The following is a 19,170-nucleotide window of genomic DNA, read 5'->3' on the forward strand; positions in this document are numbered from 1 at the left end:
GGCAAAATGTTTTAGTTGATAAAGTTTGCAAGAGTTGTCCTTTAATGATTCGGGGTCACTGTTTTCTGGCTGACTTAATGCTTTTGCCATTTGATGAGTTTGATGTGATACTTGGAGTGGATTGATTGACTCTGCATGATGTCGTAGTGAATTGTAAACAAAAGGTTATTGAATTGAAATGTCAAAACAATGAAACTCTTCGAGTTGAGTCGGGTGAATTGCCTGTTGTGATTTCTTCGATGTCGACTCAGACGTATGTAAGAAAGGGTTGTGAAGCATTTCTTGCGTATGTACTAAATACTAAGGTGTCTGAATTGAAGATAAAATCTATGCCGGTAGCTCATGAATATCCAAATGTGTTTCCAAAAGAGTTGCTAGGGTTACCACCGGTCAGAGAGGTGGACTTTGCTATTGATTTGGTACTGGGGACTGCACCAATATTGATAGCTCCGTATAGGATGGCTTTGGTCGAATTGAAAGAATTAAAGTCTCAATAGAAAAGGGTTTTGTGAGACCCATTTTTTTGCCCTGGGGTGCACTGGTATTATTCGTTAAGAGGAAAGATGGATCCATGAGACTTTGTATCAATTATTGTCAACTCAACAAGGTTACGATAAATAACAAGTATCCTTTAACGAGGATTGATGATTTGTTTGACTAGGTGAAAGGGGCAACAGTATTCTCAAAAATAGATTTGAGATCTTGTTATTATCAGCTGAGAGTTAAAGACTCGGATATGCCGAAAACCGCATTCAAAATAAGGTATGGGCACTATGAATTTCTTGTTATGCCTTTTGGATTAACTAATGCTCCTGCTATTTTTATGGATTTGATGAACTGGATCTTCTAACCGTATTTAGAAAAGTTTGTAGTTGTGTTCATTGATGACATTTTGATTTATTCCCGAGATGAGTCTAAGCATGCCGAACATTTAAGAATTGTATTGTAGACTTTGAGAGATAAGAAATTGTTTGCTAAATTCAGCAAAAGTGAGTTTTGGCTCCGAGAAGTAGGGTTTTTGGGGCATATTGTCTCAGGGGAAGGTATAAGAGTTGATCCACATAAGATTTCAGCAATTGTTGATTGGAAACCACCAAGGAATGTATTCGAGGTTAGAAGCTTTTTGGGCTTAGCCGGGTATTATCGACTTTTTATTAAGGGACTCTTAATGATTGCTACACTTATGACAAAATTGTTACAAAAAATTTTAAGTTCGAGTAGTCAGAGAAATGCCAAAAAAGTTTCGAACAGTTGAAAGCATTGTTAACTAAGGCATCGGTATTAGTGCAACCCGAGTCGGGAAATGAGTTCGTGATTTTCAGTGACGCGTCACTGAACAGTCTTGGTTGTGTGTTAACGCAAGAGGGTAAAGTGATAGCTTATGCCTCGAGACAGTTGAAACCGCATGAAAAGAACTACCCGACACACGACTTGGAATTGGCTGCCATTGTGTTTGCTTTAAATATTTGGCGACATCATTTATTCGGTGAGAAGTGCCATATCTTTACCGATCACAAGAGCTTAAAGTACTTGATGACTTAAAAGGACTTGAATCTACGACAATGAAGATGGCTCGAGCTATTAAAAGATTATGAGTTGGTAATCGATTATCATCCGGGAAAGGTAAATGTAGTCGCCGACGTTTTAAGTAGGAAATCTTTGTTTGCTTTGAGAGCAATGAATACGCGACTAACTTTATCTTATGATGGCTCGATTATAGATGAGTTGAAAGCTAGGCCGGTATTTATTTAGCAAATTTACGAAGCTTAAAAATGTGACAAAGAACTTCAAGCTAAAAGAGTTCAGTGTGAATCGTCTAGTGATTCAGATTTTGAAATTGGGGTTGATGATTGCTTGATATTTCGAGGTAGGATTTGTGTACCAAGAGATACCGAGCTTATTTAGAAAATTCTTCATGAGGCACATAGTAATTATCTGTCTGTTCACCCAGGAAGTATGAAGATGTATAATGACTTGAAGAAATTGTATTGGTGGTCAGGTATGAAATGAGATATTTCTGAATTCGTAACGAGATGTTTGATTTGTTAACAAGTAAAGGCCGAACATCAAGTACCTTCGGGTTTACTTCAGCCTGTGATGATTCCCAAATGGAAGTGGGATAGAATTACGATGGATTTCGTAACTGGATTACCTCTGACTCCGAAGAAGAAATATGTTGTTTGGGTCGTTGTTGATAGATTGAAGAAATCAGCTCATTTTATCCCGGTACGGACCGACTATTCACTTGACAAGCTAGCTGAGTTGTACATAGCTGAGATTTTTAGATTGCACGGGGTGTCATTTCTATTATTTTGGATAGAGATTCGAGATTTACTTCACGATTTTGGAAGAAGTTGCAAGAGGCTTTGGGCACAAAGTTGAATTTTAGTACTGCATTTCATCTACAGACTGATGGTCAATCTGAAAGGACGATTCAGGTACTCGAATATATACTTCGTTGTTGTGTATAAGAGTTCGAAGGTAGTTGGGAAAAAATCTACCTTTAGTCGAATTTGCTTATAACAATAATTTCAAGTCAAGTATAAAGATGGCACCGTATGAGGCATTGTACGGTCGCAAGTGTCAGACTCCATTGTACTGGATTGAGCTCAGTGAGAGAAAGATTCACGGGGTTGATTTGGTTAGATAAACTGAAAAAAAAGTGAAAGTGATTCGTGATTGTTTGAAATCAGCTTGGGATAGACAGAAATCGTACGCGGATCTAAAATGAAAGGAAATTGAATTTCAAGTTGGTGATAAGGTATTTCTGAAAGTGCCTCTGTGGAAGAAAATTCTTAGATTTGGTCGCAAAGGCAAGCGAGTCCGTGCTTTATATGAGGTTACTGAAAGGATATGACTAGTGGCTTACCAGCTAGCATTACCGTCAAAATTAGAGAGAATCCACAATGTGTTTCATGTGTCTATGTTGCGACGATATCGATCAGATCCTTTACATATAATTTCACTGACAGAGGTTGAGATTCGACTCGATATGACATATGGTGAAGAACCGATCAAGATTTTAGCTCAAGAAGTTAAACAGTTGAGAAATTAAAATATAGCCTTAGTGAAAGTTTTATGGCAAAGACATGGGGTCTAAGAAGCTACGTGGGAAATTGAGAAAGCTATGAGAAAATAGTACCCAAACCTCTTTTCCGATAAGATTTTTGGAGACGAAAGTTGAAACAGCCCTTTTTTGGGTCAAATCGAAACAATAGTTTTGGGACCACAAATTTGAAGTAGAAATGTTAATTTTATTATTACTTTAAGGTCTACAGTATGATTGAATGATTGTGTGAAAATTTCGTTAACAAATTTTATCGATATTGTCCAATTTGACTAATAGGACTAAATTGTAATAGTTGCAAAATATGTGTTCCAAAAGCTAGAGGTGTCTAATTGCTATGAAATTTTAAATTGGAGGTCCTTAAATAGTAATTAGACCATTATATTTTAGTATGGACAAAAATGGATATGGTTAGATAAACTTTCAAAGTTTTAAGTGAAAGGCATTATAGTCATTTGGTAAATAAAGACAAAATAACAAAAATAAAAGTGTTCACCTTCTCAAATTAGTCCCCCCATAGTAGAAAATTTCAAGAAGTTCATAGGTAGGGTTTTGACCACTTCCAAGCTCGATTGTAAGTCCGTTCTTGCCCTGTTTTTCATGATTTTTATGTTTTTGAAGTTGTTTCAACCTAATCTAGCTATTTAAAGGACTAAATGAAAGAAAGATGAAGTCTAAAATGTTTCCCATGTTGAATATTTTTGTATTTTGATATTTAATGGTAGAAAATGCATGTTTAGTGTTAGATAAACAACATCTACCAAGTGATTTTTGATGAAAATGTCAAATATGGACCTATTTGTAAAAGATGTAAAATATGTGTAAAAATGTGAATAAATGAAAAATGTGGGTTGTTATAAGCAAGGAATGGGTTCAGCTAGGCTTGGGTGTGATGAAATTGAATGAAAATCATTTTACAAGCCTAGGGACTAAAATGTAAAAAGTTGAAAAGTTAAGGGCAAAAATATAATTTTTCCATAAGGTGTTTTTGGGATTAAATTTAATAATATGATGATTGAATGAGTTAAATATGGTATTATAGATCAAGAAAGACGAGGTTCTGACCTAGATAAGGGAAAGAACAAGGTTGTGGACTAAATCGAACTATTAGCCATTTTGTACCAAAATAAGTTTGTATGGTTAAAATAAGGTTTAGAATAATTGTACTTAAATGCTTTAATATTGCATGAATTATATGTTTGATTATGTGAATGAGTATAATTCTACAAATGAGTTCGACGACGATTCGACAAGTGAGAAGTCCCGCTGAACCTTAGGAATAGATTAGGATACAAGTGACATGTCACTAGGATTACTATATGTTATGTGATTATGTGATTCGGGTGCTGGTCTCGTACGTCCTACCGATGCTGAGTATATTGGCATATGTTGCGGTTACTTGATAGTTTGTGTGAGCAGCACCGAGTAGCTACGTCTTGACTGACAGTTTGTGTGAGCAGGCCCATTGAGTAGCTTGAGACCGAGCAATTATGCGATATGAGATTGAGGTAGCATTGGCTACATATGTGGCACTTAGTGTGCAAGATTCCCAAGTATCCGACATTATTATTCCGAGTGGTTCACGGGTATGTCAAAGATGAGAATATGTGTAAATTCATTTCGAGATGGTTTAGGCATGTACATAAAGCTGATGTTTATTAAATGCTTGAAACGATGAATATGAGGTAAGTTTTGTGGCAGAATGAGTTATGATCATGAGACTATGGAAAATTTACGTTTAATTATGTTATAATATTTAAATGTTATATGCATGGTAAGGTTGCTTATTTCTTGCATATGAGCTTACTAAGCTATATAGCTTACTCCATTTATTTTCCATGTTTTTATAGTGTCGCCAAGCTAGCTCGGATCGAAGATCATTGGAGATTCAAATCACACTATCAAACTCTCATTTTTGGGTATTGATGATCTTAGTATTTTGAAAGTATGGCATGTATAAGAACTTGGTCATTTTGTATTATGTGTCAATTGATTTGGCCAAATGTATTAGCTTATATTGTTTAAGGTGATTTGGTATTTAGCCATGTAAATGGCTTATTTTGGCAACATGGTTGTAAGCCTAAGTATATTCATAAATGTGCCAATGTCTTTGGTGATATGGTCATGGTATGCTTGGTGAATGATGGAATGTGATTCATAGCATGAATGTGAAATGTTTGGAAATGTGATATATTGATGAGATGAAAAATTTGTGCACAACTAGGTGTCTTGAAAGTAGTAAATTGAGGCTTAATGAATGTGAAATTTGCATGATTGATTCAGGGCATAATAAATGTTGTGAGTATGCTAGATGTTGCTAGAGTAAATAAGTTAAGTGTTGGTAATGAATTATATGATTTGGTTGCTTAAACCTGCCATGGATTATGCCTTTGAACTTGTGTGGGTGTAGGTGTAAATGAGGGTGGCAAATGGCTTGGTAAATAGCCTTTATTTTGTCCACACGATCTGCCCCATGGGCGTGTGTTCTGGCCGTGTGTCCCCTGTACCTTAATTTTGAGAAACAGAATGCTTAGAATTGAGCACAAGGGCAGAGACACGGGCGTGTGTCTCAGTCGTGTGGATGGCATGGCCTCGAACACGGGCGTGTGACCTGGCCGTGTAAAGTTTGCACCTATTTTATGAAAATTAATTTTCTACACGATCTAGCACACGTCTGACTTAGCCGTGTGATCTCAATTTGTTCATGGGTTACAAGTCAGAGAGTTACACGGGGTCAGGACACGGGTATACGTGACCACATAGCCTTCCCACACGGGCGTGTGACCCCTGTTTAATGGAAAATTTTTTTAAGTTTTGTAAAAATTTCTAAAGTTCTCGGTTTAGTCCTGGACCACTCCCAAAGCATGTTTAGGGCTTCGTAGGCTTGTATTAGGGACTTTATGATTAATTGCAAATGGTTTTAATTTGGACGCAAATTTATGGCTTGGAATTGTATGATTATGCATGTGGTAAGTCCGAACGCCTCGGACCTGCTGCAGTGTTGAATACGGGTAAGGGGTGTTACACGACATTTTTGTTTTAAGGTTGATATATGTAACTAGATTTTTGTATAAATTGATTGTTGGAAAAAAATATTTTCTTGTACATAAGTAAATAAATAAAATGAAAAATAAATAAATTAATGAAGGCTCAAGTTATGAGTGAAAATTTAAAAAACATGACCGAATTTAGTAACCGGGGTAAGGTGCTTGTAATGATTAGGTTTTATCTTAAATCAGAACTGTGGTTTCGGGAATACAAATTCGAGGTCAAAAAATTATTTTAATATTATTTTTGGTGTTTATAGCATGTGATTATTTATGTGTGAAAATTTTGTGAGCTAATTTTATCGTTTAATAGCTCAATTTGAGAAAAAGGATTAAATCACATAAAATGCAAAAGTGGCATTCTATATGTTAAATGTGTTTAATTGCTATGGTTGATTAAATGTGAAGTCCTTGTGTTGAAATTAGACCTTTGGAATGGTTAATGAACATTTATGGTCATGTATATAAAAGTTTTAATATAATTTCATTAATGATATTATGGTAATTAGCAAAATAAAAGGTTAATTAAAGAAACAAAATCAATTTTGGTGTCATCTTCTCCATGATTTCACCGAAAATTAAAAGAAAATAAAAGCTTGAAGCTCATTTAGGGTTTGACACTTGTGTGGCTTAATTAAGGTACGATTTTAACTCGATTTTTGATGGTTTCTACATTTTTGTGATCGTTGTATCGAGTACTAGCTAGCCCAAGGACTAATTTGTAAAACTGCTTAATGTTTTGAAAGTTGCCATTGATGAATTCATGTGTTTTTGAATGTTTGATGATGAATTATGAAAGCTTGATGATAGATTTTAATGTTTTATAAAGTGATTTTTGACAAAAATGTCAAAAAGAGATTAAATTGTGAAATATGCAAATTGAGTGGTTAAAAGAGTGAATAAATGAAAGTTTTGGGCTGCTAGAGGTCCCTATGAAATTTGATCAAGCATGGGTTAAATTGAATTTCATGAATTTTATATTTTTATGAAATAGGGACTAAATTGAGAAAATGTGAAATTGTAAGGGTTAATGTGTAAAATGCCCCAAATTGTGTGTTTTTGACGAAATTGAATGAATTGATGAATAAAAGAATTAATTTTGAATGTATATAGATCAAGAAAGAAAGAAATCAGATTTAGATCGGGGAAAATCGAAGGTTATCGAATAGTCAATTCAGTCCCTTTATTCCGACTACGAGGTAAGTTCATATGCAAATAAATGTCTTTAAATTGAATTATATATGTTTTATTATTATTGAGTTGCTATGAATGTTGAATGAGTAAATACGAGTAAGAATCAATGAAGTTACGATATACAAAAGTCCCGTATGAACCTTAGGAATAGTATAGGATACGAATGTTATGACATTAGGTTATCGAGACGTGATTACATGTAAGACCATGTCTAGGACATTGGCATTGTATTGTGATTACGTGTAAGACCATGTCTGGGATATTGACATCTTTAATTGATTTCGTGTAAGACCCTGTCTGAGACAGTGGCATCGATATGTGATAACATGTAAGACCATATCTGGGATATGGCATTGTACGAGCTTTATGTGATATTCGAGTATCCTTAACGATTCTGAATGGTTCAACGGGAAAATTCAAATCAAGAAAGAATGTGTGAATGAGTTAAGTGACTCAGGTACGTACGAAATTCATACGAGTATTGGAAAGAGAAGTATTTGATGAATTCAATTATGATATTGAATATGTGTACTATGAGAAAGGTTTGTGAACTTAAATGTGTTTTGGCTATGCTTAGCATATATGAATTAATATGCAAATATTTATATGATGACTTTATTTGTATATGGCTTACTAAGCTTTTAAAGCTTACTTTGTGTGTTTTTTCCCTATTTTATAGGTAATTGAAGCTAGCTCGGATTCGGGGATCTTCAGGAACATCGTCACACTATCGATCAACTTGTTGGTATTTTTGAAGCTTTTGTATATATGGTATATGACATGTATAGGCTAGTGTCATCTTGGTATGTTTTGAGTTATGATATTAGCCATGAGATTTGGCTTGTAAATGATGGTGTGTAAGGCCATTCAAGTTAGCTTGAATTATGTGTTTAATAAGTGATATATGTGATGTATATAAATGGTCTTATATTTTGGCATATTTTGTGATGGTTATATGTTTGCTTGTATAGCTATTTGTCAATTGGTGTATTAATGTTGGAAAGATGACATGTTGTGGCTTGGTTTTAAGATGATGAAATGGCATGTTTTGAAGCATGAAATAGATGATAAGTTGATTAGGAAATGCATTTAGAAATTATATAAGTTTGATGATTTTGGCATATTGATTTGGTATGTTTTGGTTATGGATTTGAGTAATGAAATGGTTGATTATAAAATGGCATGAATTGTGTAAGAATTGTGCATTTGGTTGATGATTTTGGGATGCCTATTTATGATGAATTGGTACCATTTTGGTTGCTAGGTGTGCATGAGGAAAGGGTGGCAAATTGACTTTGCAAATTGCCTATTTTTGTCTACACGGGCAGAGACACGGGCGTGTGTCTCAACCGTGTGCGACACACGGTCATGCTACACTGCCGTGTGTCCCCTAGGGTACCTTTCGAATTTAAGTCAGTATACCTTATAGGATTGACACGGTCTAGACAAACAGGCGTGTTTACTAGCCGTGTGTGGCACACGGCCTGGCACGTGGGCTTGTGGCTAGCCTTGTGATCCAAGTCAGTAACCCCTCTAGATTTCCCACGACCATGGCACACGGGCGTGTCTTCGGCCGTGTGGTGCAAGTTAGTATGTATGCCCTGTTTTCACACGGTCTATGACACAACATGTCTGGTGGTCGTGTGAGGCACACGGCCTGTTCACACGGGCATGTGACCCTTGAATGCTTGAAAATTTTATGTATTTCCTAAAGTTTGCAAATGCTATCTGTCTAGTTCCAAACCTCTTCCAAGCATGTTTTAAGGTCTCGTAGAGCCTTATAAGCGACATTGTGATTATATTGATTGATGTTTATATGAAAATGAATGATTTATGTAGTGTTTGATCGGTAATGCCTCGTAACTCTATTCCGGCGACGGATACAGGTTAGGGGTGTTACAGTGCTTGGGTTGTCATCTTATCTTACATAAAAAGTTTCGAGTGACAAATCGAAAACTTACAAATATTCCGCTAACCGAGCCTAAAAAAAAAAAGATTGTTTGAACTAAGTAGCTAGGATAGGGTGCTTGGGTTGTCATCCTAGTTCACGTAAAAAGGTTTGACAGTGTCTAAATTTTTATTACTGCGTGATTAATTAATAATACCTTGCAACTTTTGGATTCAAACTCAATTTAGTGAAATGATTTAGTTAACATATTTCAGTTTTATGACACTTGTTGGTCAAACTTATATTCTGAGCATTTATTTATTTTTGCCTATGTTGTTTGCATTGATTATGGATGCGAAAAAGAGACTTGATTTTTAATAAATTGTAGAATAATTTCTAATGTTTGAAAGTACAATATGCTTGAGAATAAGCATGAGCTAATTAGGGGGATTTAATAACATGTTAATTTGCATGATTTTTTGTGTTTAATTCGGTTAATTTTTGAATTGATCCCTGCTGAATTAGTGCTTTTATATTTTAATCTTGTCAGGGATGCAATTGGAACGCTAAGTGTAAAAAATGAGCAGAAAAGGACCAAATTGAAACACAATCAATGAAATGAGACCGAATAAAAAATGTGGAGAAAGCCAATGACTCGTAAGATTTTTTTGACCTTGTAAAAGCCAAAAATAGAAAAAAAACTTATTTTATTTTTTATTTAATTTTAATTATATGTTGAAGTGGTTAAAGCCAAAATTAGTAAATACAATGTGTATAAATAGGGCTTTAATGTACTTAGGAAAGACGCATTTAATTTCACATTTTGATTTCAATTTGGAATTGAATAGAATTATTTTATTTTTTTTCTTCCAATTTGGGCGTGAGCATGTTGCTTCCATTTACATTTCTTTGTTCTTTCTATGTTGGTCTAATTGCTTTCCAAGTACCTTTCTTTTCCATTCTTCACCATCATCATCAAATCACTTTTCAAAATCTACAAAGCATGAATAATTTCATGCTTCACTAAATTCTATCTTAGCTTTAGGCTGGTGTTCTTTTCGGTCGGGAATCGTGAGATATGTATCCATACTAAAAATCCTTTCAATCGGTATTCACATTTTTCCTATGTATCGGGATTAACAACTCATCCCTTAAAGTTAACTCGATTTCAAGTTAAAAAGTGCACGTTCGGTTGGATTGTGTTTACTAACAGTTGGAGAAATGAGTCGGCCGTACTGTATTCGGATCTCCGAGAACAAATCAAGGAAGAAGTGATTGGGTTTAAATGACCCACGCAGTTGAGGCCATTAATTTGAGTTGGGTTCTTCAAAGCGAAAGGCTGCTGGAATCTTGAATCGGGAACACGTGTATCTCAGTTAGATTATCAGTAAGGGTTGGTTTGCAAGTTGTACTGGGACTAGTTACGAGAGAAAGAATTGATGGTTAAGACGTTCTTAATTGATATAACCAACTTATTGTTTGGAGGAGAAAATTAATTTTCAAGGATCGATTCAAAAATCCAAAATCCACCGAGTCTAGGAATAAGGCTTATTATCTTTGATTACAAAATCCGAATTTAGTTTCCAATTTATTTATGCTGTTTCAATTATTTAATTTCTAAACATTCCAAAACTCCCCTAACTTATTTGTTTATTTTTTTTACAGGCTCGTTTTGAGTCATGGGTATGACTTTTTCCATGACTTTCGACACGAAAAAAATTCTGATCACAAGTTAAACGCGGAAGTTGATTATAACATCCAATCTCTATGGACTCGACCCTACTACCACTCTTACTACTATTTGAAGTTATTTTTGTAGAAATTATTTTTGGTCGTTTTGACGCTCATAATAACGTTTTGAGGCTTAAGGTTGGTTCGGTTTCAAGGAATGGGAGCATCAAAACGGTTAAGACACAATTATTTCATTCTTTTTTTTAGTGAATTACAAGAACAAGGTAAAGCTTGAATAACAAACACGACTAACGTGACTCGAATCTAGATCATACTTGGAGAGGTGAATACCTTAACTATCATACTATCACATGGGTTAAAGATTCCATTCTTTTTATTTAGTATCAACCCAAAAATAAATATTATGTATACATTAGGAACTGTATAACAAAGTTTGTCAAACTTACCTTTAAAGTGGATACTTTGTTTTTTTTCAGGAAATTATATGACAGGCCAATGTAAATATACGCGTGGCAACAATTTGTTTTGCTATTTGTCGGAATAAGAACTAAAAAGTAATTGAATTTTTCACATTTTTTAAAATTCTAGCTATAATATATATTAGATATATTAAATTGGTCAAAGAAAATCCAACATCATCTATTTAAATTCTCACGCAACTATTAAAGTCAAAATAATTACTATAATTACTTGAAATATATAAAAATAATTTGTTATAAAATATTTATTGTCAAGAATAAATAATAAAACATAATTATTCATTTCTATATTAAAAAAATAAAAAGCTTTCTTCAACGCAAATACTTGGTGCTCCTTCAGTGAGTTGTTCAAAGCTATTGATGGAAGTTGAGGCTTATGAGTAGAATCATGCTACTTAGGAAGCCTTTACATTTGATGGCATTTATATAACTTGATGGAGGTTGAAGTAAGTAGGATCTAAGTTCCTTCGCATCACTCTTGTAATTTTTTTTTCTGGAATTGGTTTAATTATTGGGTCATCTATCAAAAATTGTTGATTTTGATTATTATTCAATTTAGCAATATAAATTCATATTTTAGTAACATATCCATTTTTTTACCTTGACATTTCTCGTGATACAAATCATATCTCTTATTTTCTTATAAAAACTTAATGTCTTTATATATCATTCATTCTAAAAATACTTTCTATTTTTGGTATTTTGATTAAATTTGCAATGACTTGATTTCCAATGGTGCCGAAAATTGCAGGTTCGGAACTCCATTTTTATAAATATTAAATAAAGAGAACTACAATCTTATTATATAAGTGAACTGAATTTTGGATAGGTAATTTAGCCGAATTTGTGATTAATTAAGGTTCAGGGACTAAATTGTAAAGTCTAATCGCTAAAGAATTTTTAATTAGAAAATGGCTTAAGGACTTAAATAACAATTAGAATATGTCAAGGTGGATGTTAGTGGCTGGTAATGTTAATAGTAGATTAACTAAATAAATTAAAGTTAATTAGAGTGTAACTACCCAAAAGTCAGTGGTGTTGTAAATAGCGATTTTAGAACCCTATTTTTGATGATTGAGTCCATAAATATTATTATTTAATATTTATGAGGTGAACAAAAAGTTTAGCTAAAGTTTGGTTCCTTAATTTTATCAAATGATTAGTTAATTAAGGTACAATAACTGAATTGTAAAAGTGGAAGTAATTAATAATTATAGGTTTTTAATTGTTAAAAGACTTATGTAGAAATTAAACCAATTTTGCCATTGACAACTATGGTGAACGTTTTATGTTAATTTTAGCTAAATTAATAATAAAATCTAAAGAACTTAAAATATGTAAAATAAAAATAAAATAACAAGAACAAATATGAAAGTGGAAGGAAAGAGAGAATAACCATTCATTCTTCTTTCATCTTCCTCACCGAGCATTCAAGAAAGAAAATTGGGGTTCTTAACTTCAAGCATTCGGCCTTGGTGCATCGTATGCGATTTAACCTGTTTATTGTATTTTTTATATTTTTGACGTCTCGAGGTTAATTTAGCTAATTCTTATATTGATTTTTGAAACTGCTAAATTTCAAAATATTTTCATTGATGAATTCTTAATAAAATTGATGTTATTTGGTTAGATTTGGTGTTTAGATATAAAATAAGGACTAGTTTGTAAAGTGAAAATAGTTAGTTTTGAACATATAGATTAAAATGTAAATGAAATTGGTATTAATTTTTTTTAATTATGAACAATATAAGGTCTTAGAAGGATAAAATTGAGATTGATTTTGAAATCAAGCTCAAATTTGAAAGTTATGGTAATTTTAATTTTAGGGACTAAATAGAATAAACTGTAAAATTTTAGGGCATTAAAATAATTAAGTTGAACTGATACATGCACATAATAGGATGATATAAGATGTGTGATATTGATAAATTGGATGAAATAATTATATACATAGAAAATTAGAGCAAATCGAAATAATATTGTTGAATAGTCCTTAAAGTTTTAACTTGTTTCTTGATTTAACCAAGTAATTTTATATGGTAGGCTTATATGTATTTGTAATATATTCTTGAATTATGAAATTATTTTTGGGTTGTTGTAAATTGAATTGTTTACAATTTGATACAAAAAGGTGTGATATGGACTAAAAATTGAATATGATGAATTACAATTTGAGATATTTAAATAATTGATATCTAATTATGATTGATCGAATAGTAATGGTATAAATTTAATTGATTATTATGATAGAGGATTCAATTGAATAATTTGCAAGATATATATTACCTTGAAATTGAATGTGATGTGAATAGAATTTGATATTATACCATTACTAAATTATTATTCCTAGCTAAAAACAACGCAGGATCACCGGAAGGGAAAGGGAAGACGAGAGTCGACAATAAATGACGCGAGCTTTCGATTTGTATTTCTATAACCCAAAACTAATTATAGTTAATGAATATATTTGATATATTGCATTATATAGTATTAAGGTAAGCTATTTAAAGAATTTGGGTTAAAGTATGTTATGTCATGTGATAAATTGATGAAGTAATGTTGAAATAAGAATTATGGGATATAATTTGAATTACTTGATGAAGTTAGAAGTTGGTTACTCTATTAAGTGTACAAGTTTATTTTAGGATGGTTGATAGTACATTGAGGTGCTAGATGAGATGCAGGTTGACTAAACTGAGTATTCATTCTAAGAATCCAAATTAGGTTAAGAGGATTCGATTAATGCGATTTGGCTATAGGGTAAATTGGATATGCATTGTGATAGAATACAATAGAGCATGTACCTAAATGAGTCATTTTAATATTTTGATATGTTTGAGATCATAGTTGAAATTACATAAGGTTGAGTTGTGATGTATAAAATTGTAACACCCTATACCCGGCCTGGTCGCCAAGCCCGAATATAAAGATGTCACACCACCGTCTCATGTCATACTCATAGTAAATTGACACATTATTAAGAAATCATCCTCTTTATCAGTGATCCTATAAATTTTTAGTCAAGCATATATCAACCATGATTAAAACATGCCAATGATACTTTAAATAAACTTATAATGATTAAACACGCATTAGGACTGTAACACCCCAATCCCGTATCCGTCGCCGGAATAGGTAAAGGGGCATTACCGGACTTGAAACTCATATCAGAACAGTAAAATTTTTTTTTGAACATTCCTTTAGATAAGTACTAAAGACAGTCAGGGATACAATTTAAACTTCTATAAGTACACATTCAAAAGATGCCATTTTCGCATGGCTTATATACATTAACCAAAATATTCTTCGGCCACTGGTCTATTCTATACATGCCATAAAATAATTCTAAACATAACAGTAACAAGCAGTGGATAGTGATAGTGTGACTAGTTGCTGACGATCCCCGAGCCTGTAGCTTCGAAATGAGATCTATAAAACAGAGAAAACAACGTAAACGGAGTAAGCATTACAATGCTTAGTAAGTTTTAAGCAGTCTCAATAGATAACAATCAAATTATAACATAGTTGTTCGTATTTTTATTTCACTCTTCCTTCGGGCATACCATCCCTTTACCGAATATGCACATCTCATCTTATACAATAGGCAGATAAACTTTCACATAAAAGTGAGCTCATGTGACATAGATATATTGTATAATTTCACATAACCTCTCACACTGATCCGATGTCACATAATCATAGGAATAGTCTCATAGATTGCTCTCGTATGCATCACATAACTACCTTATGATTTAGTTCAAATCAAGCTCACATATAAACTTGGAGTACATACTGCTTAACCTTTCGCATTGAATATATTTATAAGCAATTCTTATTACGAAGTCTTATAGCTTTAACCTCTACTCGGATTATCGGCGAGACCTTTAGCTCAAAGCGAAATCTCCACACGGTTATCGGGTCTTACCGGACAAAATCTCCACACGTAGTCATCGGGTCTTACCGGACATAATCTCCACACGTAGTCATCGGGTCTTACCCGGAATATATTTCCAAGTTTCATGTACATTTAATCACATGTTACAACATTCACATCGACTGCATATTTGTAATTCATTTGCCTCATCAAATATCTAATAATACACACCTTTCACATTTGGTCGTTCGGCCACAATATACGCACATCGCCTACATATTTCACACTAGCCATTCGGCTTTACCACATATACATATCTCATACATATTTCACACTAGCCATTCGGCTTTACCACATATACATATCTCATATATATATTTCACATTGACCATTCGGCTTTACCACATATGCATATCTCATACATATTTCACATTAGCCATTCGGCTTTACCACATATACATATCTCATACATATTTCACATTAGCCATTCGGCTTTACCACATATACATATCTCATACATATTTCACAGTAGCCATTCGGCTTTACCACATATACATATCTCATACATATTTCACATTAGCCATTCGACTTTACCACATATACATATCTCATACATATTTCACATTAGCCATTCGGCTTTACCGCATATACATATCTTATACATTAATTTCAGCAATAGCTTATAAGCAACTCAAATAGTTTCATCAATGTTTACAACAAATTCACATATTCACTACAAGCTGTTTTCCTGAGCAATAGTCACTAAATTATTTATAACTGGAGCTACAAAACTCAAAATCAATTTGCCGTTAATTTTACCTGAATATAGACTCATATATCTTCCATCCATAAAATTTTCAGAATTTTAGGTTTGGCCAATAAATACCAGATTTTTCTTAAAGTTTCCCTTGTTTCACTGTTTAACTAATCTGACCACTCTTCACTACGAATCAAATTTCTCATTGTACAGAATTCAAAATGTGTTATATTTGATTTCATTTGAAACTAAACTCATTAAGGAGTCTAAGCATATAAAATTTATCTTATAACCATTTTTGTACAAATTATAATGATTTTCTAAAAACCGAACAGGGGATTTCGGAGTCATTCTGACACCGTCTCACTCAACTTTAAATATCTCTTTATAGGAAATTTCTTTCCTCACACGGTCTCTTTTATAAGAAACTAGACTGATTAAGATTTGATTACATATTTTATTCAGCCTATAATTCCACACCATCAATTTATGGTGATTTTCTAAAATCACGTTACTGCTGCTGTCCTAAGCAAAATATTACAATTTGCTCTTAAATTTCCAAGTCCAAACACTTATTAACTCACCATTTGAGTTTAAAACATATCATGGCCACATCATATCTTATTAAATCAACTCATTATGTCCTATTATGATTGAATTTACTCAACGTTTAATCACTTAAAACTTACCTCGGAAGTGGTCGACGACTAGATATCCACGGCTATTCGTTTACTTTCTCTTTTCCCCTATCCGACTTTGATCCTCTTTGCTCTTAAGCTTAAATAAAACAATAGATTTGCTTAAGTACTTAACTAATATTATTCACTTAACAATCGCATTTGGCAATCACATATCATTTAATCTATATCTAAAACAATAGATTTCAATATGTATCATATTTAATAATTCATGCCATGACTCGATCTCATGCTTATTTAATTTATATCTAATTCACATTCACAAGCAAAGAGCCACTTAATTTATCATGCTTCCTTATACATGAATTTAATCATATTGCCAAATATTAACCCAACATCACAAGCATAATCACCATGAAACTTGCCTTAATACACATTTTTTCCCATTGCCGAATACATATATATATCATCAAACAAATATTTATTCACATAACAACAATTCATTCACATCTCTATAAATGGTCATAATCGGACATTATAAACAAATCAACTAGTTTAGCATTCAAATTCTTCTAACCATTCCTCAATCATTTACTCAATGAACAACAATCCAAGCACATCAAAGCATAGTCGAATGTATCATTCTTCTTAAATTCAAAAATAAATGCATGGGCTAACTTCAAAATCTATTTAACAACCCAACTTTATAAACACATATTCGGCTAGGAAGAAAGATTGATAATTTAACAACCTTAGCTTAACATATAATTTGTTGTAACACATCTTTAAGCATTCTTTTATTCCATCAACTCAAAACACATTCATCACTCACAATAACTAAGTTCATATTCGCAATGGCCTCCAATATAGTGACCGATTCTTCTCAACTAGCACCTAGTGTACACACATGATCATTTGTTTGATTCAAACACCTATCCACCAAAAATTCATCCAAATTAACAAGAACAACAACCACATTCCTTGTTATCTACCATGACCGAAACCCATATTCATTCACCAAATATCAAAAATTTAACATGGGTCCAATAAGGAACTTAGAAATTTACTAGGATTTAACTAATATTTCAAAATTAACCAAAACTTCTTACCTTAATATTGACCTTAGATGACCGAATGCTTCACTCCTTCTTCCTCTTTTCATTTCGCCAAGAAGAACCGATTTCTTCTCTTGTTTTCATCACACTTTCATTCTTTTCTTTCTTTTATTATCCTTAGTATTTCTTTTATTTATTTCCTTTCTTTTACATAAAATAATGACCATTTCATGAAGATTCACTACATATTCTAATATATGCACCATCATGGCCGCCACTATGTATAAAAAAGGAGTATTTGACATGCAAAACCATTGTTTTCACTACATGCTTTAATAGGTCCTTATAGATTAACCTATCACATTTCACAAGTGTCACACATAAGTCCTATTAACTAAATTCACAAGCAATTAACTAAATCGAAGCTTAAAACTTTCACACATTCATATTCACATATTTTAGACAATAATTATCATATTCAAATAATTTGGTGACTCGGTTTAGCGGTCCCGAAACCGCTTTTCTACTAGGGTCACTTTAGAGCTGTCACAAGGACCACTTAGCAAAATTTCCAAGACAATCACGTAGGTAACGGTAGTGACACTAGGGTATCGATATTTTCTTTAAGTGGTATTGATACCACCTGGAAAAATGATACCAAACATGCATTTTTTTCTCAATTAAAAGCCAAAGTCTCGAAAATTATCGGTACCTACCATGAAATATCAATATTTTAACCTCGAGTATCGATACTCGAGCAAAGGTATTGATACCAAATCTCTATTTTGACTCCCTGTATGTTTCAAAACATAGAGGTATCGATTTTAAAACTCGATTATGATACTTCAGAACCAGACCTAAAAAATGCAGCATACATAAGCAATTAATCCAGTCCAATTTAGTTCCTAAACATCATACATGTAACAACCCGTTTTTGAGTCAAATCAGAACAGTGGTTTTGGAGCCACAAATCCAAAGTCAAAATATTTATTTTATTATTTTATTAAATTTTACAGCATGATAGAATTATTATGTGAAAGTTTCGTAAAGAAATTTTACTGTTTGAATGGTTAATTCGAGAAAAAAGGACTAAATCGAGTAAAGCGTAAAACTTGAGTTCTAATAGTTAAAAGTATTAAATAGCTATGAAATTAAATTGTGGGAGTCCTTACGTTGAAATTAGACCATTATTAAGGTTAGTGGACATTTATGTCCATGGCTTATGTGTTATATTAAGATTTTATTAAAGGTTAGTATGGTAATTACATAATAATTTAAGTTAATAATAATAAAACAAAATGAAACCATAGTGAATATTAGCATCTTCAACCGTCCATAGCAAAGAAGAAAAGCTATTTATTTAGGGTTCATTCGGCTATTACTTCTCTAGTTGATTAATGTACGGTTCTAGCTCGGTTTTTAATGATTTTTACGTTTTTAAGATCATTGTTTAGTATTCTAGCTAGTCTGTACCTTAGA

Source organism: Gossypium arboreum, chromosome 3, assembly GCF_025698485.1.
Source record: "Gossypium arboreum isolate Shixiya-1 chromosome 3, ASM2569848v2, whole genome shotgun sequence".
NCBI lineage: Eukaryota > Viridiplantae > Streptophyta > Magnoliopsida > Malvales > Malvaceae > Gossypium > Gossypium arboreum.